At 42.7% G+C, this 26,110-nt stretch overlaps 1 protein-coding gene and 1 non-coding gene across 7 annotated transcripts in view; one reads left to right on the top strand and one right to left on the bottom strand.

Moving 5' to 3' along the window:
• TMEM164 (transmembrane protein 164) overlaps nucleotides 1-26,110 on the top strand; it is a 150,606-nt gene that overhangs the window by 8,425 nt on the left and 116,071 nt on the right. The window lies entirely within an intron of this gene.
• On the bottom strand, nucleotides 21,956-22,059 carry LOC119246847 (small nucleolar RNA U13). Its single transcript, XR_005125598.1, has one exon. It is a non-coding gene; the product is annotated as a small nucleolar RNA U13 (small nucleolar RNA).

Raw genomic sequence — 26,110 nt, 5'->3', positions numbered from 1 at the left:
AGTATGCTTGATAAAATTGTAGGGTATTTAATGTGTACCATGTGATACTTTGATATACATCCATGTGGTGATTGGGCTACCTCCCCCCCCCCCCATATTTTTCTCAGGTGCTCCTCTTTGCCTGTAACCGACTGAGTGGACATGAAGAGATTCTGGGTGTGGAGAGTAGTGATTCTTGAACTTTCTTCGAGATTCCCTGGATAGCTTGTTATCATGTAGATGTCTGGCTCTCTTCACAGACTGTCAAGAAGGTGTAGGGCGAGGGTGGGAGTTTGCAGGTATTGTAAACTTGGGTGATTCTCGTGCTGGTAAACCTTGGATCTCACTGTGAGAGACATTATCTAGTGGCTAAAGTGTTCGGTGGGAAGTTGGCTCACATACTCATCTTGACTGGCAATCTGGGTGGCCCGTGGGCAGAACATTCGTCTTCTGAAAGCACCTCCGGTGTTTATGTAGGTGTTAAATAATAGAGCTGAAATTAGAGGTTGAGAGCCCCAGGTTACTGTGAGGTAGATTTTAAGGTTGCATTGGAATTGCAGTGGCATTTTTGGTGATGAGGACTTATGTCAGTGGAGTATTTCAGTTGGGCTTCCTGCCAGTCCTTCTGTATTCCTTCCCTTCTCTCCAGTCCCTGAAGATCTTCAGAAACTAATAAGAGAAATTATATACAATTGCGCCGACGCCTTCCCATCCTTCAGGAACCCCTGACACCCAGACTGCTGCGGCTGGCTCGCAACAAGAAATTATGGGCACATAGTTGTTGCATGCTAACTCTTTATTGGTAGGACTCTTGTTTTACATACTCGTGTGAATTTATTCATTCTTGATCCATGCAGCAAACAGTTACCACACGCCTGTTAGGTGTCAAGCATTGTAGCAGGCACTGGAGATTCAAGATAAGAAAGAACCATTGCTTGTTCTCATGTTGCTCACCATTTAGATGAAACAGGCAAGAAAACAGATCAACTAAATTACAACCTGACAGGTACAGTAACAGAGTTCAACAAAACATAGGGGGCAGAGGATTTTTTTTCCCTCGTGTGAGTAAGGAGACCATCCTTGAGGCAGTGATGTTTGAGCTGGTGCATGAAGGAGACATATTAGCTCCACGAGAGTTGAGGCCCTTACACGTCTTGTTTCCTCATCTAGCACCTCCGGTAGGGCCTGGCCTCATAGTAGGCACTCATGTGTGAATGCATGTGTAGGAGTTCACTGGGTGTTGCAAGAAGGAAGGGAATTCTAGGCCTAAGTAACAATTTGTGTATTGGAAACTCAAAAGATGGGACAAACAAAAAAGAAGCAATATGTGCAAGGGAACAAAGTCACTTTCTCTTTTACAGCAAAGTGTCATAACTGTTACCTGGAGTTGTTCACATTTTATTACCAGGGAGGGGCAGATTTCTTTTCTCCCTTGGCAAGCCAAGTAAAACTCGAGGAATGCTCATGTCATTTCTGGGCTGTTGATAAGCGAACGGCAGTTGCCTGTGGATCCTCGGTAGGGGGTTTATGAGATAGGGAATTGTGTTCTCTGCTGTCCCAAGGAGAGCCCGCACTGTCAAGGGCAGACATACAGAGCACTGATGAGTGTGAGCAGACATCCAATCAAGGAAATGAGATAGCAGGCCTCCCACCTGTGACCAGATGATTTTTTTAAGTGAGTCCTGGCCTGGTGTCTGCCTCCGCCAGGTCCACCATAGAACTGATGAAATGTGATACTGACCTTCTCCCTTTCCTTGTCATATTCCTTCTTCCCTGCTTCTAGGTCTCTCCTCTCATCCATCTCATGCAAAATTACCTCCTTCCAGAGTACTCCCAAGTCCAAAACAATCCCATCTAGGATTTGAAATGCCCATGCCATCAGAGGAGGTGATAGCTGTGAAGAAATTGGGAAGAACTGCTGTTTCATTTAAGAGGTTCATACTCAAGTGTGAATGGCTCATAGATTCAACTGGGTGTAGGGGAAGGGATGAGTTGTAGAAAGAACCTTATTTATGAACCTCACTCGATCTCTAATTGGTGGAGTATGCCCAGTCATTAGGTGGCCTTTCCCATGTTCCTTTCCCAGATTTTGGCCTCAAAGCCCTCCCGAGAAACCTGGGCTTGAACCCTACTTGCTGATCTCCATGGTTAGTCTCCCTCCAAGGTGCTTGGATGCAGCCCAGAAATCTGAAGACCTGAGGAGGACTCCTCCTTTATTGGGCAGCGGTCCTCCCTGTTGACTCAGCTCTTTCCCAGGGACAGAGCTGCCAGCTAAACAGGGCACAGCTTGCCCATCTCCCGTGTGTGTGTGTAAAGGGACGCGGACCTGCTGCTGGCCTGGGATCCTAAAGGGGAGGTTTTGGGGAGTCTCTGTTCTTCTTTTCCAGTGGCAGCTGGAGGAAATGCCAGTGGTAGGGAGGGGAGAGTGCAACTTGTCCTGGCTGGGCTGGGCGGCTCTGAGTGGAGGAAATGGATGGTAGAGGCCAGGAAAGTTAGAGAGGATTGGTTTGTTTGGCAGTCCAAGTTATGCCCAGTAGACAGGTGCTCAGTTGGGTAGACGAGGGAGAAGTGGGGTGGTCTGGAGGAAAAAGCAAGTCTGAGCCCATTCCAGTCCCATTCTGATACCTCAGTCTTGCTCTCTCCATCACCCATCAGCAGTGGTATAAATTCGGGGTGTATGCTGCCTGTGAATTGAATCGCCTTTGCCAATCGACCAGCTGTGTTTGCAGAAAGACTCTGACTGACTGTGCTCTGGCTGTTGCTAGCAAAGAGACGTTTCATTCAGGTGCTGATTAAATAAGGCCCAGAGCCAGATTGCACATTAAGGCCCTAACTATGGCTCTGGGAGCCCTTGGGTAAACATCTATTATATGTTCTGGGCAGAGCATTAGCATAGGCTGCTGGATGTGAGGTGCTTTTTTCAGAAATCAGGTTGAGGGGAAATGGGAGTGAGGAGAGACTTGCAGAATGAGCCTTCATCCTCTTTTCCTAGATTAGTTCAATCCAAGTTGCTGGCATGCACACGGAAGGGCTAGTAGCCAGGCTTCCTCATTGACACTGACTTGCCAGCTTCTCCCTGGGACCCTGTAGGTTTGGATTGGAATACGGCAGGGAGCCTGCCTAAGTAGGGCAGTAGAAATGCCTCCTTTTCCTAATGCAGGATCAGCTTAGTGGATTTTGCTTTGGACCACATTTCCTGGGTTTATGTTTGAGCCCTATCACCATGTGGCCTTTGGCTGTTACTTCACTGCCCTGAACCTCAGTTTCGCTCATCTGTAAAATGGGAATAATAATAGTACCTAACCTAAGGGAGTTGTTGTGAGGATTAAATGAAATAATTTAAGCATTAAGCAGTTCTGGCTCTTTGTGAGCACGCAATAAATGTTAGCACTTTTTCATAGTAGTAATAGTCCCACTAAAGATAGTAAGGCAGCAGTGACATGCTACTGGCTAAGAGGACAGATGTATGGGCAGTAAGGACCTGGCTTCAAATCCTTCCCCTAGCTGTGTAACCCTGGGCAAGTTCCTTAACCTCTCTGAGCCGGTTTCCACATTTGTAAAATGAAATAATAATCATACCTACTCTGTAGGGCTACTGTGAGGATTAAATGGGAAAATACTAATAAAGCACTTAAAATAGACTCTGACATGTAGTTAACATTCAGTATACCTTAGCAGTGAAGATGGTGATGGTGACAGTGGGGCCATCATCATTATCATCATGACTGTGAGAGTTGGGGTGTCTGATGGTGGGATAAGTTTTAAGAATCTCAACTGAGCAAAGTTTCCCTGGCATCTTTGTTTCAGGCAGTGGGCAAACGGATGGGTTCCATGAGGTTAGCGTCTACCCAATCTCTGTAGGGCAGGATTGCTTAACTGTTGGAGGCCTGAGATCAGCTTTGTGGGTAAGTCAAAGTCACCTTAAATCACCCAGCTCCCCTCTGAAGAATTGGGAAGTTGGCTGTCATTGTCGGAATCTTGGCTTCCCAGGACCTCATGGCCTCATTAGTGCTGCTCTCCACCGTGGGCTTGCAACATGCTGCAAGCAGTCTTGACCTTGGCAGTTTGAGAAACCAGCAAGTACATGAAAAACGTTATGAAAGGAGTGGCAGAGACAGGTGCGTACATTAATTTTTTACTTTCTCGTGAATTTCGTTTGATCGAGAGGAATGCAACTTTCTCCAGTGCCACCTGTTGCCAGCGTTAGAAGAAAGGGCTATTCCCAGGGCTCCTAGGAGAGAGGCAGGATTAAAGTAGACCAATATTTCAGCTGAAGGGGCAGCATGGTGTGGTGGGAAATATTCCACTTGGGGGAGTAGACTTTCGTGGTGCCTTGCCTTGCACCATGGGAAGAAAATAAAATAACCCTGTATCTCCAGGTTATGGTAACCCTCTCTGTTTTCCAGACCAGCTATTCTCTTTCAGAAAAGACTGTTCTGGGACCTAAGCTGCCACTCACTGCAGGAAGGCCCCTTTTAAGAGCAGGCTTCCAGCACTGAGGCCTTGGTCATATGATTTTACAGCCTTCACCCTCTCTAACCCACCAAGGCCATTGAAAGGCCTCCAGGCATTTTCCCAAGCATTGTGGGTACATAGGCAGTTCCTCGGTCTTGCAGTTGAGAGAATTAAGAAGCCTAAGGTCATGTTTTCTGTAATAATCCTGGTTCCCTGGGAGGAGCTGGCTTGGAGGGCACTTCTAAAACAAACAACAATCCAACGAAACAGCAGTAGAAATTAGCTTGTGGAAGGTCACTCTCAGTCCAAGACCTAAGGGAGATCATAACAAAGGGTCCTCTTCATATCACCACTTGTTCCTTGTCAGTTTGCATTTGTTAAGAATTTCCTTTTTTAAGTTCCAGGCACTTGAGAGTGTGCCTGTGCTCACTCTTTATTCTCTCCGCTGTACTTTATTCTGTGTGCCCTGCAGGAATGTTGCTGAAGGTCAAATGCATAAGTGCGTTATTATCTTCAGCACATTTACACTTAGCCCCTTGGGCTGCCACTGCTGCTGGTTGCTGTTTCATGTGGGCTTTGCTCTCTATTTCCTGGGCCCACCAGGAGTATGGGGTGCCCCAAGGAAAGGGGCCATTTTACCTTTGGATTTCCATACTGCTCCCCGGACTTTCTAGTTCAGCTCTCCTCAGAATAGCCCTGCGAGCTCACCAAGCCAAGGCCATGTTGTTGTGTTTGCTTGTGGCCTTTGTGGCCACTGGGCTGAGAAAATGGATCACCCCCCTCCAGAAAACACCCCCCCCTCGCTCCCAGACAGCCCTGTAGCAGTTCTGGGCGGGGTTCTCAGGGCGGTGTTCTCAGGGCGGGGATGATGTCTTTGGGCATAGGAGCTCAGGGCTGGCCCTCTGGCCGAGGCTGCATTAGATTTGAAGAGAAGAATGCGAAACCGGCTGAGTCACACGCAGGGGGTCCTGACAGACCAAGTGGTGTTTGGCCACACAAATGCCAGTGTTGTGTTTGCTCAGATGGACACAAGATGCAAAGCAGGCTCGGATCATCTTCCCAAATTTCTTACTCCCTGCTTTGGGTCTGTCCTGAAAAACAGTGTGCACAGTACACCATGGCCTGCACCTGCTGTTTTTTTTTTTTTTTTTAATCCCCTTTTCCATGGTCAGTTCACCATGAACTGACAGTGCTGGCTCCTCCCACTTACATTTTCTTTTCACTGCTTCCCCTAGGATTGGGGTCTCACTTTCCAGTCATGTTTCATGAACATTAAGGACAATTGGTGCTGCTGATCCTTTGGGGTCCCCCTCAGACATTTTTAAAACACTGGAATACAGGCAAAAAGAATCATATTTAGGACAAAGAAGTTACTGTATGATTCAGTTATCTCTTACATGGGCTGGAAAATAGAAATCCTACTGATTGTAACTTTTTTTAAAAAAGATTTATTTATTTATTTATACAAGCACTGGGTACGGTCAGAAGCGTGGGAGGGTGAGAGAATTCACCAGAGCCAGAGCGGGGAGCAGAACAGGCAGGCTGAAGAAATACACTGCTGAGGGGAGCAGCGGGCATGGCAGGAGAGGTCTGCGCGCCATGCGGCCGGGGATTGAACCGGCGCTGCAGAGGCTGTGGGCAGCTTCGTAGCCCAGTGCTCAGCTGCGCCACCGGGGAGGCCCATGCTTGTAAGATTTTTGAGCACACTTTATGTTCAGGGCACATTGCTGAGGGTACTGCCTGCCTGTTACTTCTGTCACAACCTTTCACTAAGGTCATTTTAATTTTATGGAATCCGTGGTTTTGGCTGATTTCTCTTTTGGTTGACTAGAAAGAGACTGGTTAATGTATTCGAGCAATATGCTCTCAGGTTGTTGAAATGGCAGCATGCTGCCACGTCAGTGCTACAAGGAACCTCAGAAATCATTTAGTTAAGTTCCCTTCCTTGTAATCATCTAGTTATGCCCACTCCCTTGTTTTCGCAGATACATGAACTGAGACCCAGAGAGGGGAAGTGACTTGCCCGAAGTCACACAGCTACATAGAAGCTGTCTCTCTAGAATACCACACATGGCCTCCTCCTGCCCCTAACCATTCCCACATAAGAGGAGCTGTACTTTTGTTCTTGCCCATTAGCAGAGAACCAGAAATGTTGTGATTTTTGTTGTCTGTGGCAGCCTTGATCATGAGTACCCCATGGCTGCAGGCCACCTCTGTACATGACTATAAAACAGCTGCTTTGTCAATGTGTTTCTCTGCCTCCCTTCCTCAGAGGAGCCTGGCTCCAGTGCCAGGGTTGCTTGCTATTTGCCCTGAGCAGGTCATCCAGGGAGAAATGTGCACTCTGAATTGTGCGTAAAGCTAATGTAATCTGCTACAAGATATTTTTTGGTTGGAAATGTGACCTATTCAGCTAGGGCTATAGCTGAGGTCATGAACAGTTGTATGCGGCTCATGGCCAGGGACCAATATCAGAACCCAGAACCTTTGTCTTACAGAGGTAACAAAGGCCAGGGAAGAAAAGGGTCAACATTATCTTCCAACCCCATGGGAGAGGTTAGTTCACCTTGGTAAACAATGCAGAATGGTAGAATGCGGGCTGGATTAAGTGTTAGGGAGACCTGGACCTTGGCTGCAGCTTTCATCTGGTTGGCAAAACTGAGCAGTTTGGGCTAGTCAGGTAGCCTTTCTGTGCCTCAGTCTTATTTAAGAGGACATAGAATGTAAATGTTAAGAGTGCAGGTTCTGAACCAGACTGGCCAGGTTCAAATCCCAGCTCTGCTATTTTCTAGCTGTGTGGCCTCTGTGGAATTGTTTTCTTATCTTCAAAATGGGGATAATAGTATTTTTTATGGAGTTCTTATGAGAATTAAATGTCTGGCTACGTGGAAAGCATTTAGAACAGTGTGTGGTGTAGAGCAAGTGCTTGGTAAATATGGGTTATGACTGTAGCCATCTATAAGCTAAGGATGATCTTTGCCCTTCCTACCTCATAGGGTCAACATGAGGATCAAGTGAAATAAGGTATGTGAACATGGCTTGTAAATTTAAAGTGCTGGCTAAATGGGCAGAATTATCTTTTGAGAGCAGGAACATAGAAAGGTTTATTAGCCTCTTGGTTCTAGGAGTAGGTATTGTGGACATTTCTCCAGTGATATGGGAAAAGGACAGAGGATAGTTTTATATCTAGCATTATATAAAGGCTGGGACCATTAAGCAATGCATATCTGTGCTTTTCCCGTCCCGGGGTACTCAAGGGTTCTTGCAAGTCATGCAGCTCACATAAAGTAGTTGGATGATTTGGACTGAAAAGCAAGGATTTTCAGACTGTTCCTTCAGTGCTCCTGTCTTGTTAATGACTCTACAGTCCATCTAGTGACCAAGGTTAAATCCCTTGAAACCTTGACATATTTCTGTTCTTCCCTTTCTCCCTTCCATCATCACAGTCTCTGAGTCATCTTGACTCAATCTTTCACTGTCTCTTCCATTTCTTCTTTGATTTCTCGGTCCTAATTCATCTGTTCATCATCATCATCATCATCACAATCACAGCAGCCTCCTGACTGATCTTCCTTTCTCTAGTTGTCTTCCTGCTCTGTCCATTCTTTACACTGCAACCAGAAGTAAAACACATGCTGGGACATGCCATTTCCTCACTTAAAAACCTTCCATAGTTCCATATTGCCTTAGACCTCATGCTTACACCTTATGGTGCCCTGAGTGGACTTTGCTAATCTTTCCTAGGCATGCTTTCCCAGTGAGTCTCCATGTAGATTCAGAATCCTTTTCAGCATAGCATTTTAGCTAGCTACTGTCAATCGCTTGGAGTTGGCACATAGACTAGGGCTGGCAGCTAGATAAACCCTCTAGACAAAGCCCTAGTCTCTGTGATAGGACTCAGGATCTCTATGATCTTGTCTGTCAACCTTTCTTTTCAGCTTTGTTCCATGAAACATTTTTGCATTCGTGCACAATGTACATCCATGCCTCTGAGAGTTTGTTTTGTTTATGCTGTTTTTTCAGCCAGAGATATTCTTTCTTTTCTCCTCCTGTTGAAACACTAGTCATCATTCAATGCTCAGCCCAAATGTTCCCTAAAGCTTCCTTCAAGTCTCCTACCCAGAGCTAGCTGGTCTTGTCTATTTTAACATTTTCATCTGCCTTGTATTGTTTGCTTGTTTATGTCTCTTCCCTATTCCTTTGATTGTATGTTCCCTGGATGCAAGGTGTGTGTTATTATTTCTATTGCCTACAGCATCAAGTGTATACTAGACTTGTAATTAAAAAGCCGTTAATTGAGTCTAGTCTAATCTCTTTGTTTTTCAGATGAGGAAACTGAGGTTAGAGGAAAAGGTCACAAGAGATCATGTTGGGGTTTGTTGAGTTTCAAGTTTGGAGACATTAAGACTGGAATGTCCAGCAGGCAATTGAAATGTAGTTGGTGCTAGAAAGGTCACTTTAGGAGGCATTTGTTTAGAGATGATGAAGGCAGAGAAGACCAGAACATCATACAGGCTAGTGAAGGGACAGAAGAAAAATATTATGTGGAATGCCTACTTTTGGGGCCAGAGAATACTCAGTCAAGTAGTCGTCCAGGAAGTAGGTGACCCAGGAGAGGAATGAGTTTCAGGAAGCAAGAGTGTGTCCTCTATGTCATGTGCTATGAAAGGGTTGAGACCAAGGAGGACATGAGGGAAGGCAGTCAGAATTGGTGAGTACAGCCCCACTCCATGGGCCAGCCGTCCACCCACTTATAAATATGTATCCTAGAAATGTTCGTGGGTGAAGTGTTGCTTGCAGGGACATTTATAGCATAAGTATTGGTGACTAGAGAATGCTGGGAATCAGTCCACTAGTAGCAAAATGGTAAATCTGGCCAGTGGAATATTGTGCAGCTTTTAAAAGGGAGGCTGATCTCTGTATTTACTTACAGATGCTCACACTATATTGTTGGAAATAAAAAAAAAACAAGTTGCAGAACAGTATGTCTGATAGAATCTCATCTCTGAGGTAAGCAAGCAAGGGCTTTTATATGTTCATGTTTACAAGCACATGGTAAAGTATAGAAGAATATGTATGAAATAGTACTTCAGTGTGATTAGGGGCAGAGGGGACGCACTCACTTTTTACTTGACACATTCTTGTAGTGTTTGAATTTGATGTAATTGCAAATTTTGTTGGTAATTTATTTTTTTAAAGATTTATTTATTTATACAGGCACTGGGTACAGGCCAGAGGTGCGGGAGGGTGAGAGAATTTACCAGAGACAGAGCGGGGAACAGAACAGGCAGACGGACGAAGACACTGCTGAGGGGAGCAGCAGGCGAGACAGGAAAGGTCTGATGTGCCATGTGGGAATCTCCCTGGTCGGCCAGGAATTGAACCCATGCTGCAGAGGCTGCGGAGAGCTCCACAGCGCAGCAGTCAACCCACTGCACCACTGAGGAGGCCCTCATTGGTAATTTAGGGAAAAAAATAGAGAAAGGAGATAACTGGGAGCCCGGGAGAAGAGTTTCAATGGATGAACATGGAATCCAGCTCACCAGAGATTTGGTTGGCTGTGTTCACAGTAGTCTCGCTGCCTGTGTGGCTGGCTGGGGTGAGGCAGGGTACCTGGAGAGACTACTCTGGAATGGGCACCTGTCCCATTGCCAGAAGGTTCAGCTGAAAGGGGAGTGGGTCAATTGGGGAGTGGTGAATTAGCTAAGAGGCAGTCAGAGGCTGATTAAAAAGGGATTAAAAAACCAAACCAAAGTGTGTGTTTGTGTGTGTGTGTATGTGTGTATGTGTCTGGGGGGGGGCAGTGAGAGAGGGACAGAGAAGTTTGATGGGGGAAAGTGTGCTGGAAAGGGACAGATGATAGAGGTGAGCATAGAGGGGGTAGAATGACAGGAAGACAGAGTAGGGGTGGGCTGGGAGGGCGGCGAGTGCCGAGCTTTGGAGGGAGTGGAGAGCACTCCAAGCTGTAAGGAGCCATTAGTATGAGGCAGAGTGTATAGGGCAATTGAGAAAGGACAAATTGACTTGTCAATTTGAGGAGTCAAGACGCTTCCCAAAAAGGATGCTCTCTCAGGCCAGCAAAGCCTCCAGTAAGTGGGATGGTTGCGGCATAGGCTGGACTAGCTAATTACATTTACTGAGAGTTAAGAAAGGCCCCTTTTTGTTTAGGTTTTCGTTGCCAAAAATGTTTTGGCAGTGGCATTATTATCTTAATAATGCACAGAATGAACTGGTAAGTAACTGCAGGGGAATTTTTGGGGCTCTTGGAAGACTGAGTTATCTGCTGGACCTGTCATTAAGTTTGGCGACTAGACATAGAGATAGAGAAGTAGAAGCCGGGACTCTTCAACCCTGGCTGCACCTTATAGTTACCTGGGGAAGCATTTAAAAAATATCAAATTTGTTGCTCCTACCCCATTCTTATATAATTGTCTGGACAGGGACCTGGTCATCAGCATTTTTAAAGTTCTTCAAGTGATTTGAATGTGCTTTCAGGATTAGGAACCACTAGGTTGGACAAATGAAGTAAATGTGTTTTCAGCCTTAACTAACTACCAGATGTGCATGTGTGTGTGTCTGTGTGTATGTCTGTGTGTGTGTGTGCATGCATGTGTAACACTATTGCAATACATGTATTTCCTCCTCTGTGTTCCCAAAGCCCTTGGGAGTGTGGGGGACATTCTAGACAAGTGCTCATCTCACATGTGCTAGTTACTTGCTGGTCTGTCAGGAGAGATCTGAGATCGAAGGGCTAAGATGTAGAAGTCCCTCAGTAATAAATGACTGCACTTATTGGGCTTGGCACCGGCCTCGGTGAACTGACTCACTCGGAATCATACAGCTTAGCAGACATGTGCCAGCACCAGGCCCAAGTCAGCCCTTTTTCCACAACAGAGCAGGGTGCCTGGCACCTCGGTGTTCAGTCATGGTCGTTTAAGGTGACAAGAAAGCTTTGTTTTCTTGTGCAATGCTTCTTTTTATTAAAAGCCCGGGAATGGTAAGATCTGACATTTTTTAACAATCTGGTGGGGGAGAGCTTCCTGGCATGTGAAAGTCTCATGCTCTGCTCCGCACTGTGCTGTGAATCTGTGTTGTTCAACAGTTACTATGTGATTACACTGGGTCTAGGGACGGGGGCTCTGAGATAGGCAAGAGATAGCAGATAAGGTTCCTGCTCCCCAGGGAGCTTATTGTCAGGGCTCATTTATGGCCAGTGTACTGCATTTTTGGGTGGCAGGTTTTCTATATTATTATAACAGGCAAATCTAGAGGCCATGGGCCTTTCAAGGTCCTAAGTGCAGGCCCTTGATGTTGCGACTGGGGTGAGAAGCCCCAGCAGGAAGCTGCTTGTCCAAGGTCACACCACTTGGGAATGGAAAGACGAGGGCTGGTACACTGTTCCATTGATCGGTTTCAGGATATATGAACCTAATGACCCATGTTAAAACTTGAACAAGAATTCCATTTTGTGCTTTCTATTTCCAGACTTCCTTATGGTTGAGGGACAGGTGTTTGAATTTTAATCTTTTTTAAAACCTTGCCTTGGGAAGGCCAGCATGGGTTACTCTTGGAGTTAGCGCTAAAGCCCAGGAGGCCTGCAGATGGCTGATTTTCCCTTTGCTGAAATTGTCATTGACTCTAACCTAATTATGACACTTTCCTAATCTTTTGAAGAGGCACTCACAAACTAAGTATGTTTGACTTCTTTGTAACTGAATTCCTCTCTTTAGGTTAACCTTTTTTGAAACTTGCCTCAGAGGCTGGGGCTGCCTGGTTTTCAGTGTGGACCTGAGAATTAGCACACCAGGTTAGGCTCCTAGTGGTCAGGCTGGTTTTTTTAGACATGCTTCCCAGTCAAAATTTTAGTTCTAACTCTGGAGGTTTTTCTGAAGTCAGGTAGAATTCCCAGAGCCCTCTCCTCGCACAGAAAAACTAGAAATCTGGCAGCTCTGTTTTCAACTGTTCCACATTATGGTAGTGGTCACAGTTAACACTTAACTGGATACGTGCCATGTGTCAGGCATCCTGTGGGACCAATGCTATTATTGGCATTCCCATTTACAGATGAGGAAAGTAAGATTCCAAGATGTTAAGTAACATGTCTAAGGTCACACAGCTACAAAGTGGCCAAGCTGGTATGGCCAACTCCCAAGCTGGTGTTGTTAATCACTAGGCTAATACCGCCTAGGATTCAAATAAATTACCAATAGCATTCTTTTTTATTCACAAAGAACAACCTGCCAGTTTTCTGCAAGCCAATTTAAAGAACTAGTCAGTAGACAAGAGTTCAGTGTACAGTTCCCTCCCATTGCAGGGTGGACTGTATTAGGAGACCTGTCAGTCACCAGTACCGCAGGGTCAAGTCAGTCACTTCCTTCCTCTGGGATTCGCTTTCTGCATCTGTAAGTGAGAGGGTCAGATCAGATGATATCTAAGGTCCCTGCTAGCTCTGACATTAAGTGACACTTTGCTTCATTTCTCACTTCCTGGCAGAATGGAAAAATCACAGAACTGGATGAGGAAAAAAAGTATCAAAAATGTAAAAGTGGGGAGAAGCTGATCATGTTTCCAGGAAGGACTTCCTGTATGGGTTAGTTAATCTCAAATGGCTTTACCATAATTCTCTTTTCCGTTGGGAATTAAAAAAAAAAATGGAGTTTTTCTTTTCAGTTATCTATTTACCCACATCAGAAAGTACTAACTTTCTTAAAGCAGCTGTTATTTAATTTCAGGCCTTGTAGTCTCTGAAAGTATTTCTGAAGATCAAATAAAGACTGAAAGGTAACAGCGCACTTAGATATGGGGGGACTTACATTTTATTGGTCTGTGTTAGAATGACTAGAATTTGAGTTCTGTTCTGCAGGAAGGCTTTGGGAGATACTGTTTTCTAGAAGAGAAGCAGTCTAAGCAGCAGGTTATATGCGCAACTTTGTGCAACTTTTATCGCTCTTCAGATTTTAAGGTTGGGTAGATGCATATCTAGGTGTAGTGCACTTTACCTTTCATTCGTTGTCATTAAAAAAATCATCGTGATCGAGAACACTAAGGTTAATAATCTGCAAAATACATGTGATGCTGCCATGAGAACAGTCCCTTTGATATTAAAAATATTTTTGTTGATGGGGAGTGTGGGTATGTGTGCTTGAACACGGAGGCCCTTATTTTGGGTGGCATGTGTATCAGTTGGCGTCAGGCAGAACTTGTCTCTTCTGCTGTCCACTCAGATTAGGGGCTGCCATTAGAAGGCACAGAACCCTGTAGCAGGGGGACTTTGATGGCCATGGTGCTTGTGACTGACAGCACCACGCAGATGTTAGCAATCTGCTTATGGATCCCAGGTTCAAGCCCTTGGGACATTCATTACTAGTGGTTTGCCAAGTTGGTTAGCTCAGTGGTGTTGCCTTAAGGAAGGAGTTAAAAACACAGTAGTTTCAAAATCTAAGCTACATGTCCATCCTGCTTTTCGGCTACTAATCCACATAACCACAAGCTGATTTTTACTTTATTCTCACCTGAATCTGAGTAGGCTCATGTAAGTAGATGATCTAGCCACAAATATGCTGGTTTTCATAAAAAGTGTAGGTGAAATGAGGTGACACAGTGACATTATTTCTGTGGGGTTTGTGGGAAGTATCGCTCAGTTATGCCACAAGTAGGCTCCAGCATTTCGTCTGACTACCTCACTAACACCTAGTTGGATACCCTGCCGGTTTGTTGATTTTCAGTCTTCTGTTCACATAACGAGTGTCTGTATCCCCATTCTAATTCTGGCCTCTGATCTCAAAAGGAGAATTGAAATTCATTGCTTCACATATGTAATGGCCACTTTTCTCCATGCCAGGTACTGACCTCTCTTTTTCTCCTTTCATTTTAGTATAGGGCTTTGGAGTCAGACAGATCTGGAATAGATGCTAATTTCTATCACTTCTGAGCAGCATGCCTTTAAGCAAGTTACCTAATCTCTCTTAACCGTGTTGCTCATTGGTAAAGTGGGGCTACGAATTCTATCTTCCCCATCAGATTATGGAGCAAAGTGAATGAGTTAATTTTGGGGAAGCTGTGAGAACAGTGTGTGGGACATAGTAAGGGTTGAACAAAGTTTAGTTACTGTCTTCCTCCCTCTCCCCAAGAAATGGAGCCAGTAGCATAGTAATTCTGCTCAGGCCCCAGGCTCTCCTGACATTCATCTGGCCAAAAGGATTAAGGTTTGCCTTTTCTTTTGAGGTGAAAAGTAGCCATCAGGAACTCTCAGTTTTGTCCACACAGGAAGCTTCAAGTTGTTGACTTTTGCTGCCAGTTGAAGAGTTGGTAAGATTGGGGCGGAAATCTCTAGAGAAAGGGTGTGCGGTTCTGCTAATTGCTTTGTAGACAGCAGGGTGTGTGGGGGTAATGAGCTGCATCTTGGGCGTGGGATTTCAGCGCCCAGCCTTAGGGAAAACGTGGATGAGTTTCATTGGCTTCTGTGATAGGTGGCTCCCTGATTCTTTACCTTTGAGATGTTTAGGAAGGAGTGCACTAGTTAGAACCTGGGAACTCTTGGTAATAGGCCTATTAACTACTTCTTCACAGTAATACTTACAGCTCATATTTCTTTAGCTCTCACTTTATGCCAGACGCTGTTCTAAGTGTTGTATGTATATTAATTCATTTAATCCTCACAGGATAGCTGAATAGCTTGCCCCAAGTCACACAGCTGGTGGTGCAGCTGGGTTTAGAAACTGGCATCTGCAGACCCAGGGGCTTCACCAACTATCTTGTACAATCTCTAATCATTAAAAAAATATTTTATTTAAAAATAAACTATAACTTTATGTTATAATTGTTAGTTGCTGGTGTCTAGGAATGCTGTTGATTTTCCTTCATGATTTTTGTATCCAGAAACCTTGCTGAATGCTTTCTAAGTGAGTTATAGTTAATTTTATCTAGGGTTTCTTTTGGGTTCTCTCTTGCTAATAATGGTACTCATAATCTGCAAATAATGAGACCTTTGCCTCTTCCTTTGCAGCCATTATATTTTTTATATCTTTTTCTTTTCTTATGGTCTGGTTAAGATCTCTAGTGTAATGTTTAATGGAAGTGGTCCCTTATTTTGTTCCCTGTCTTAAAGGATATGCTTTCAGTGTTTCACCATTTATTATGATGTTTGCTATAGATTATTTTTTGGCTGATATCCTTTATCCGATTATAGAAGTTCCCTTCTATTGAATTTGTTTGGTTTTATTTTTTTAATCATGAATGGATGTTACATTTTATCAAAGGCTTTTTCTTCATCCATTGAGATGATCATGTAACGTTTGTTCTTTAATCTTACAGTGGAGTGAATTACACTGATTGATTTTCTAATATTAAAACCAACATTGTATTCCTGGAATCAAATCACCTTGGTCATTATCTGTTATCTTTCTTGTCCCTGGATGTGGTTGCCTTGTATTTGATTTGGTATTTGAACAACTCTGTTCATGAATGAATCTGGCTCTAGTTTTCTTTTTGTACAGTCCCTGTCAGGTTTTGGTATTACGTTTATGGTAGCTTCAAAAAAAAAAAAAAAAAAAAAGGTTGGCTTGGCTTGGGCAATGGTTCTTTTCCTGAAGTCTGGAACAGTTTGCATGACATTGGATTTACTTTTTCTTGAATGTTTGCTACAACTATATGGACTTTGGTGCCTTCTTTTTGGGAAATAATTGGTTGGGATATTTATTCACTTTTCACATGGTAGGAATTTTCTAGTATTCTTTTGTTTTTTTTCTTTACTCATTGCTGGCAATTTATGTTTTTTGGGAATGTGTCTGTTTTACCTAAATTTTCAGCGTTGTTGTTTTAAAATTATTAATAGTATCTTAACTTTAGAAACTGTTAATATTGAAATATTGTGTAATGTCAGGAACTGGACACGGTGCAGGTTTTCTGATCCCATGCAGACCGGGTAAAGGAGGAGTCAGAGTCCTCAGTAGTTTTGCAGGTCTTTTATTGGGGTTCACCAGGCATATGGCAGGCAGGGGTGCTGGCTGGGGGGCTGGGAGGCTGGCAGGCAAGTCTTCACTCTATCTGGGCTCTCTAGCGTTCGTTCTGCTGCTTCTCAGCTACTCTTTCGGCTTCTGCTTCGGCTTCTACTGCTGCTGCTGCTGCTGGCGTCCCCGTGACGCCGCCCTTAAAAAGCACAGTCTTAGCTCAGCTGAATCCCATCTACCTATGCCCACACCCTATTCCAGGTGCCCGCCATCAGGCATGCATTCAGGACAAGGATCCATCATCTATCCTGATGGCGGAAGGGCAGAAAAGCCTGATATTTTCTTTACCCTACATATTGTCTCTCTTTTCCCTCATACCATTACTTATTATTATTATTTTTTAATAAATCAAGCTCACCAGAAATTCACAGGTTACATTTATCTTTCATGGGATGCAATTTGGGCTTTGTTAACCTTCTCTGTAGTGTGTTGGTCTTCTATTTTGCTCATTTCAACTTTTTAAAAATTGTTTTATTCTTTGTATTTTCTTTGAATTTTGTCTCTTGTTTTTTTTTTTTTTAAAGATTTATTTTATTTATACAAGTGCTGGGGTACAGGTCAGAGGCACGGGAGGGTGAGAGAATTTACCAGAGAGAGAACGGGAAGCAGAACAGGAAGACCACCAAGAACACTGCTGAGGGGAGCAGAGGGCGAGGCAAGAGAGGTCTGCTGTGCTATATGGGTATTTCCCTGGCCAGCTGGGAATCGAACCCATGCTGCAGAGGCTGCAGACTGCTGAACCCGCTGCGCCACCGGGGAGGCCCTCTTGTTCTTTCTCTAATTTGAATTCTTGGCTCATTTATTTTCAGACTTTCTTATTTAGCTATCAGCATTAAGGTCTGACAGTTTTGTGTTACCTGTTGTGTTAGTTAAATTACACAAATTTCGATATGTAGTATTTTGTTATATTGTTTAGTTCCAAGTATTTTGTAATTTCCCGTATGATTCCTTAACTCTTCAGATGTTTAAAAGGGTTTAAAAAATGTTCTAATTTTTTTTAGTTCTCTGTTGCTGATTTCTAACTTAATAACTTAATGATCAGAGAATGAGCTTTGTGTGATATCTCTTTGAAATTTTTGGAGACTTGTTTTATGGCCCAGAGTCAGCACAGTGTCCACTACATGAACTTTGTTAATTTTGCAGCTGTTTGACAGCCTTACCCAGGTTTTTTTGTTTGTTTGTTTGCTTATTCTATCAGCTGTTGAAGGTAGATTTATTTCTTCTTTCAGTACTGTCAACTTTTACTTTATATATTTTGAAGCTATGTTATTAGGTATAGTAAGTTACTTTTTGTATTTCTTTGTTATATCCATTGATCAAATGTTCAATATAGGGGTTCCCATTGCAACTTAGTCTGTAGATAGGTTAATAAGGGTGACTTGGTGAAAGCAAAGCATTCCTCTAGGTGTATTGGGTAAATTGGATTTTGAGCTCTAGGAAAGAAACACATTTAAAATCAGAATTGCACCTTCCCAGTTACAGAATTAAATTCTTAAAGCTATTTGACTTTGCCAAACAAAATTAGCACTCATATCCTCTAGTGCCAGAGGCTTTTGTCACCATTAGAACAGTTTTGAAAGTGGTATTCCCTTTGGGTTGGAGGACAGGTCGGGAAAGAGAGCTTTATTTCTCTTGGGCCTTAGAGACATTACTGGCAGTTGGTCAGACAGGTTTCAGACCCTTAGGCATTTTTCTTCCTATTGCCTAGCATTTTCTATGGGACCTGGCTCAAATCCTGTTAACTTTGGTTTTCAGAATCAGTGGCTGTAATTATATGGGTAGTATTCATCCCTCTTCCACCTGATGGGTGAGGTGTGCAGAAAAAGAGATAATACTTGCATAGGGGTTCTAAATAATATATCAGCTTCTTCATTCACTCTGCAAAAAGGAAAATAAAATCTGTAGGTGACAAGAGTTCACAAGGACCACACAACAAACATGATGGCAACCATTACACCTTTTATTAGATTTTCGAATAGAATCAGATGATGTGAAGCTCGAAGTCACACAGAGAGACAAATTGCATTTGGTAACATTTGGGTGGGGATGGAATTTTCAGCTCTAGCTCCTTGAACCTACATGGTTCTGTGAAATCTCATTTTCAGGATCTGTTAGAGCAGCCCCCGACTCTGATTTATATTTTCCAGAAAGCACTCTGAGCTGGTCCTCTTCCTCACACCTCCTAGCCTCTCAGAGTTCGAAAGAAGGCGGAGCAGGTGAGCAAGATAGGACCACCTGCTTAAGACTATCCTTGCCTTAAAGTGCAATGGTACTCTTCTTTATCCCTCTTCATTTTTTGAAATAAACTTTTTTTTGGTTATAGAAATAACATATGATCATAAGTAAAAAAACCCTAAAAATACAGGAATGTATAAAGAAAAAGTCAAACTTCCTGGGAATCCATCTTCCCGCCCCCATTAACTTCTTTTTAAAGACCTTGCTTAATTTTAAAGAATGTTCCCACCCTCTGAATCTTTACTTCAAATTTGCTTTTATCATAAAAGTGTTGTGCAAAGGAAATTCCAACCTAAGTGAGGAGGCTCTAGGTTTTATAGAATATAACTATGAATTAAAGGTCAGGACTTGAAGGAACTAGAATTGGAAACAACAATTATTCATCTTTATTCAAAAATGGATAAACTTATAAGGCAGAAGATAAGATTTTAGGTATCCACATTCTAATATTTTAGGTATCCACACCAGGATGCCTATCCAAATGAGGATACTATCCAAATGAGATCATTTTTGTGAAACTGCTTTGTAAATGGTAACTTGCTCTACAAATATGAGATTAACATTAATATTGGTGGGGACTCTGGTCTGCGGTCTTGTGTTTGTCTAAACAATTGGAATTGGCAAAATGGTACCCTTTGCCCCTCTTAGTAGTTCTCTTTGCAATTCCAAATGCTTGTTTGTCTTTTTAAATTTAATATACAGGCACAGCTTGTAGCTATTTCCGGTTTAGTTAGTTCCACACCACCGCAATCAAGCGAATATGGCAATAAACCAAGTCACTCAAATTTTTTTGGTTTCCAGTGCTTAGAAAGATTATGTCTACAATATGCTGTAGTCTATTAAGTGTACAATAGCATGTTGTCTAAAAAATGTACACACCTTCATTAAATGTGACACAGAGACATGAAGTAAGCACATGATGTTGGAGAAATGGTGCCAGTGTATTTGCTTCAAGCAATACACTGGGTTGCCACAAGCCTGCAGTTTGTAAAAACTCCATTTATCTGTGAAGTACATTAAATGAAGTATGCCTGTTTGCCACATCAGTAGGGTAGAAAAGCAGAATGCAACCTTAGAGAAGACAGACCAGAACAAGTGTAACTTGTTACTGATGTGCACAGCTAAATAAGCCACCTGATATAGCGAATTGAAGAACCTTATAAGCATCACCTAGTAGTGCTGCAAAAACAAGTGGGTGACAGCTCTCTATGAACTGTAAAGCTGAGTAATGCAAAGGATCTTGTCATCATGACTGTTGAGATTGGCTGTCACTCAGTGACTTAGCTGTGCTATGCTTCCAGGTAGTTCCAGAGGGGTCCTCTAAGTCCTTTTCTTGTACAGGTGCTAGAACATGCCACCAAAATACCAATCTCCTGATGATTGTAAAAGCCAGGGAGCTAAATTTAATAAGACATTTGTCAAGAAGATGGAAGATAATGGCCAATATTTGGTAGACAGAGAGTTGTCTGCTGAAACAAAGCCTATATTGAACTATTTTGGAGTGGGAAGAAGCATCGCTATGACAACAAATTACTTATATTTGATTTAGGAGAGCAGTGCAGCTTAATGGCTCAGAAAACTCGTAAGAATGATTGTTGGCCCTGGGTATATGTTAAAATATAAAATGTTAAGTATGATCTGTTAAATAATTGAGCCCTTTGGTGCATTCTGTAGCTTTGTCTTTCTTGAACCAATAAAATGTAATATATATAAAATTTTAAAAAATAGATAGCAGAGTGTCAGGTAAATTGTTCTATTTTACAAGGTGCCCTAAATGAAATTCACAGCTTTAAATTTCTGAAATACAAAAAGAGGTCATGTGTTTAAAAGAGGGGAATCCCCCCCAAAAAAACCCCAAAGGCCAACTTAGTGTGTTTTTATTCCCTCAGACCTGAAATTATGGTAGTTTGGAGTTTCTTGTTCTGTAGATGATTAATCTTCTTGTGATTGGTAAAGTGTTTATTTGAAAGGAAACTACTCTTCAGACCATTTCCATGGTTCCACCGTGTTCCCGCATGAGAGAATGTGTAAACAGTAGTTTGCAGGAACTGGTTATTTTGCAGTTCATCTGAGGAAGTAGGTCTGAGGGAGGTGATGAAGACTTAGAGAACCTGGAGGAAACCTGTGAATATAGAGACCTTCTTTTACAGATGGTTTTCTCTTCTTTGGAAAGACAAAACAGCAGATGGAACATAGTCCATGGAGATAGGTTTTAGGGTCTTCTTGACTAGGTTCTAAGGGTGGGTAGATCTGTGGTCTCTGTAGGGCTCTTGAGACAGAAGCTTCAAATACTTTCTATTTTCTCCTTTTGTGTCTTTCTCTGCCACACCTCCCCTTTATCCAGTACCATCTCCCTGTTCTCCTTGTGTCCTTTTAGGACAGGAAAGTATAGTAGGCAGGACAAATCTTGGAAAATAGAGGTCAGACTTCAGGAAGACAGCAGTACTGCCATAAACTTTCAAATGGTCTCTTCAGGCAAACATCACAAATTTGCATATGATCTCCCACTTTGGAGGGAAAATTTGATTTGTAATTATGACTGGGGGGGGGAGGCCATTTTGTAGGGTTTATTCAGAGGAGAAAGTTTGAAAACAATAACAAGTCACATCTCAGGTTAACCTTTAAGTGAGGAGTGGCCCAGAATCACAGCTGTTGATGAATCGCAGACTTTGCCTGGCATACAGTTTAAATTCCGTCTACCTATTCCATTCCATCTATGGTGTTTTAGTGGTTGGCATCATGTCAGATCATGCCCCAACCTCAGAAACATCTAGTGTTCCTAGTACTTATAAAATAAGGCCTGAAGTTGTTAGCCTGTTTATTGTGACCCTTCACAATGTGGAAATAAACCTTTTAGGGGAAGGTGGCAAAAGAAAGACATACTAGTAGGAAATTTGGAAAATACAAGGATTGGCAAATGTTTTTAATACCGGGCCAAATAAATATTTTTGGGTTTGTAGGCCATCTTGTTTCTGTCACTAGTACTCAAATCTGCCATTGTGGCACAGAAGCAGCCACAGACAATGACAACCCAGAAATTAATGTGTGTTTATGTTCCAATAAAACTTATATACAAGTCAGTCATTGGGCCAGATTCCAGATTTGGTTGGTAGACTATAGTTTGCTGAGACCTGCTATAGAGAGTAAAAATCACCATAACCTTGTTACCAAGTAGTTAACATTTATTTATTATTTTCCTCCTTCTGTACATATTGTTTTAGATGGTTGTGACTATATATTATAGACTACCAATTCTGTAACCTGCTTTTTATTTTCAACGTCAGAAGGGTAATGTGCCGACATCGTAACAAGGTTTAAGGGAGGCACATCTCACACAGCCGTGTGAACACCCAATCATCATGCTTATGAACCGGAAAAAGATCGTAACCTGCTTTTTTTTTTTATTTGACAGTCTCATAAATGTTTTCCATGTTGTCTAAGACTTCTTAGAAGCAGAATTCTTTTTTTTTTGAAATTTAAAAAAATTAAGTACCATTGTTTTACATCTAGTTAATTTTTATAGTATAGGATTTCTCCCCTTAGGTGTGGTCACTGTAGCTCTGCCAACACAAAAGTACCCATAGTCCTCCACCACAGTCCACTGTGTTCTTTCCCCATCCCACCCCCTGCTACTGCCCTCCTCTTCTAGATGTTTGAAAAGAATGATCAGCTTTCAAGGGTTGGTTTTAAAGTTTGTCTTTGTCTGACCCTTTGTTTGGTTTCTTTATATTTCACATATAAGTGAAACCATCTGGCATTTATTTTTCAGAAGCATAATTCTTAATGGCTGTATAATATTCCAACAACTAGGTGATAATTGACTTAATCCCATTTCCTATTTTTTCTCAGGTGTAAATAACACTGCAAAAAGCTGCTTTGTTTATACATCTTTTATTTCAGGTTATTTTATAGACCATTTTCCTTGACGTGGAATTTTTGGGTCAAGGGTAGGGATCTTTTTGAGGGGCTTTATATTGCAGTCTAAAAAGGCAGTGCCCATTTCCATTTCCACCACTAGTGTAGAAGAGAGCCTGTTCCACCTCATCCTTGCCATGGTCAGATATTCTCCCGAATGCCAACTTGTTTTAAATGTGGCATCTAAGTTAATATATAATGCTTTGATTATTAAGGTGGTTGGGAAAAATTTCAAATGATTTTTTATTAGCTGTCATATTTCTTCTTTGGCTCCCTTGTCCATTAATGCACCCCGGGCCCTAATTGACAATTTCCTCTTGTCATTCGCCTGGCACCTTATGTCAAATTCTACTCATCCATCCAATCAGGCCCAATCTGGATCTGAATTCACATGCCTGTCTGTGCAGTCCTCCCACACAATCACAACCACTCAGCCTCATAGTTGCCCTTTCTCTCACTCTTGCTTCCTTTTTGTAATTTTCCTTATTCGGACTTTCTCCCCAGGGCAGGAACTGGGCCACTTTATCTGGATTGACTCTCAGAACCTAGCAGAGAGCTTAGTATATATATTAAGGAAGCAGAAAGAGATAAAGGCCATAAGAGGGGTCACTAGCCTACTAGTGCTTTCTTGAGAGGTTCCGGAGGTCTGCTGCATGTGACTTTTGTTAATATCATGTTGCAATTACCTGCTATAGTTTCACAACTGGTTGGGATCACTGATAAGAATGTTTTTCTGGTAACTTCCAATGGGCTGTAGCCTACGTTTTATGTATTCCTATTTGTGAAATCTGGATCTTCAAGTTTCACATACATTAGGCTTCTCCTCTCTTGCATATATGGTATAGTATTGCACTGTTCAGTTTTCCGTGATCATGGAAATGTTTTCTATCTGCTCTAATTAGGTGGCCACTAGCCACATATAACTGCTGTATGCTCGATATGTGGTTACTACAAATGAATGATTTTCTCATTTTGGTACTTAGGGGCTGGCCGTAGCTTAGCGGTTACTTCGTCGCACTTTTAAGTACTTTAAATTGAAATAGCCACATGTAGAAGTGTCTACCATACTGGACAGTGCAAGATCGTATAGAATATTTAAAGATAGACTCCCTTTTTTATGACTGAGAGAAGCTGAGAATGATAGTAATATACAGTATAGATTACTTGTTGTGACTGCCTGGAATCCTGGAGAGGCAGCCCAAATCCTGGTAGAGCCACAAAGAGTGAGGAAGCTGTGAATTTGGTTCAAAATGGAAACTGCCTCTACTGGGAGGTCTGTATGGGGAGAAGAGGGAGATGGTGCCAGATTGGTAGGGTGGGGACAGAATGTGACAAGCTGGAATGCTGAGAGGAGACATTTGGGTTTGATATGGTTGGTAATAGGGAGCCATCAAAAATTCACGAGAAGAGGAGTGACAGATGAGTGACAGATGAGAGTGGTGTTGCAAGGTCACCTCTGCCAGGGACGTGCAAGCTGTTGGGAGAGGATGTGAGTTATTGGCTCCTCCTTTTTTGGATAGGGTTGGGCAGTAGTGATTCACCAACTCCATCAAAACCCAGCCACATCAGAAAACACAAATGATTTATTTTCACATTTGCTTCCAGTTATTGTGTGCCTTCCTGTGGCTCAGATACATGCTAGCAAAGAGCTCCAAGGGCTTGCGGTTGGGAGACGGGAGAGACTGGCCGTCTGTGTGAGGGGAGATAGGCTGGTCGCCTCTGCTTAGCCACAGAGTTGCCCTCTGTGACCCTGGGGCCCTGAAAGGTGGTCTTCAGTGGCTCTGTGACCCTTCAGAAACAACCTGGGTGCCCACCCATTGTGTCCCCACTGACCTGCTTCTATAAGGGCCAGTAGCTGATTTCTCATTTTTTGTTAGACTATTTTTAATCTCGTTGCTCATTTCAAACTTCCAATTAAGTTGATCGTTTTTGTTTCTTCTTTCTGTAGGCTCCTTCCTACCCTCACCCCCTTTTACATTACTTGTATTTCCATAAATGCCATGACTTTAGCACATGGGCTTAATAATTAGCCCTTGTTGTAGCAATCTGCCGCTGGGCTCCTTTTTAGAAGAAACAAAAACATCATCAAGGGAACTCTCCTCATACTTCCTAGTATGCCCAGTTAAGGTAGCCACTCCTGTTCTCCACCCTACATGGACTTCCAACCTCCAGGCCAAACTAGGCTCAGTGAGAAAGCCACACTGGGGAACAACCTCCGTTTTGGGAAAACATGTTCCAGCTAAGTCCTACTTAGAAGTCTTCAGCAATCATTGACCCGGTTGGGGCCTTGGGAGACAGCTGATAGTTAAATCTCCATGTGTCAGCAGGCCTTGCAATTGAGAACAGAGTGCCTCTCAACTTTTTCACAACTGGCAGGAGACAGTTGCTGAGAGAAAATGTGGCCTGGGGTAGGCTGCACCTCAGTTGCCTGAGATATAGCTGCTAACTGCGAGTAGCACTTTTGTCTCATATCCTAGTGTAGCATCTTCCTCCTGTTTGCTGAGTTAAACAGCATTTGTCCTAATGAGATTTCACTAGGACAGTTCTTGGTGTTCAAAATAGGTGGATCAGTTAGAAATATTTTTCAGGTCCTCCCACCCATATAATGTTGATTTACAGCACTGTATATGTTTTAGAAATGCAGGTTCACATCTCTTCAGAGGAATGTCACCACACCACACCCACCACCAAAGTACAAGTAACCCTTTACCACAGCCCACTGTTCTTCTCCACCCTTTAATCCCACACCCACCTGCTCTGGTAACCTCATTCTGCAGTCAGATTCAAAAGGTTTTGAAAACTGCTGTTTAAGTCCTAACTTTCAGCTTAATTTAGCATGATGCAATGGATCCATACTGAAATGTTTCACCCTTTGGATCAAGCATCCAGGTGAGCAATAGATTCATTGGGAAGTCTTTTGAAGCAAATCCATTCAATAGTATTACCTTGCGAATAAGTCATAAATACAAACATCTCATGTCCTTGCTATTTTGTTCACACAGCCATAATGAGAAAATAGATCATTTATTTGTCGCTCCAGTTTTGGTTTTACTTGAAGTAAATTTTCATATGAGGCACATTCCTGTTTGTACAGAAGCATCCAAAATATTTGTTGCAAATTGATTTAATCAGCCAGTTTGTCCACAGTTAGTAGATTCTATTTTGGTGGGAGTTATTGATTTTAACAGTTAGTGGTAGGTGAGGGCTACAGGTTTCCCCTTCACAACCAGTATATTATAGTGAAAATAAGTCTGATCAGATTGTGCCACACACATATTTATTAGCAGTCAGGCACAAAAACAGCCTTACAGTCTGATCTGTATACCCAGAGACATTCTATCTCTTTTTCCTTACAACTACTATTTTGTGTGAAACGTTCACTGGAGCAGATGTGGCAATATTCCAGTGGTAGGATTCAGCTTACTTTCTAATTAAAGGCTTTATCCGTATCCTCCATTGGATATAAAATTTATTGGAACTCCTGAGTCTAACATGTCACAGCAAAGGGGTGAAAGATG

This window comes from Talpa occidentalis, unplaced genomic scaffold (genome assembly GCF_014898055.3).
Source record: "Talpa occidentalis isolate TD23 unplaced genomic scaffold, MPIMG_talOcc4v2.1 talOcc4.15, whole genome shotgun sequence".
NCBI classification, from domain to species: Eukaryota; Metazoa; Chordata; class Mammalia; order Eulipotyphla; family Talpidae; genus Talpa; species Talpa occidentalis.
Note: the sequence above shows the minus strand (reverse complement) of the source record. Positions and strands in the feature narration are given on the sequence as shown.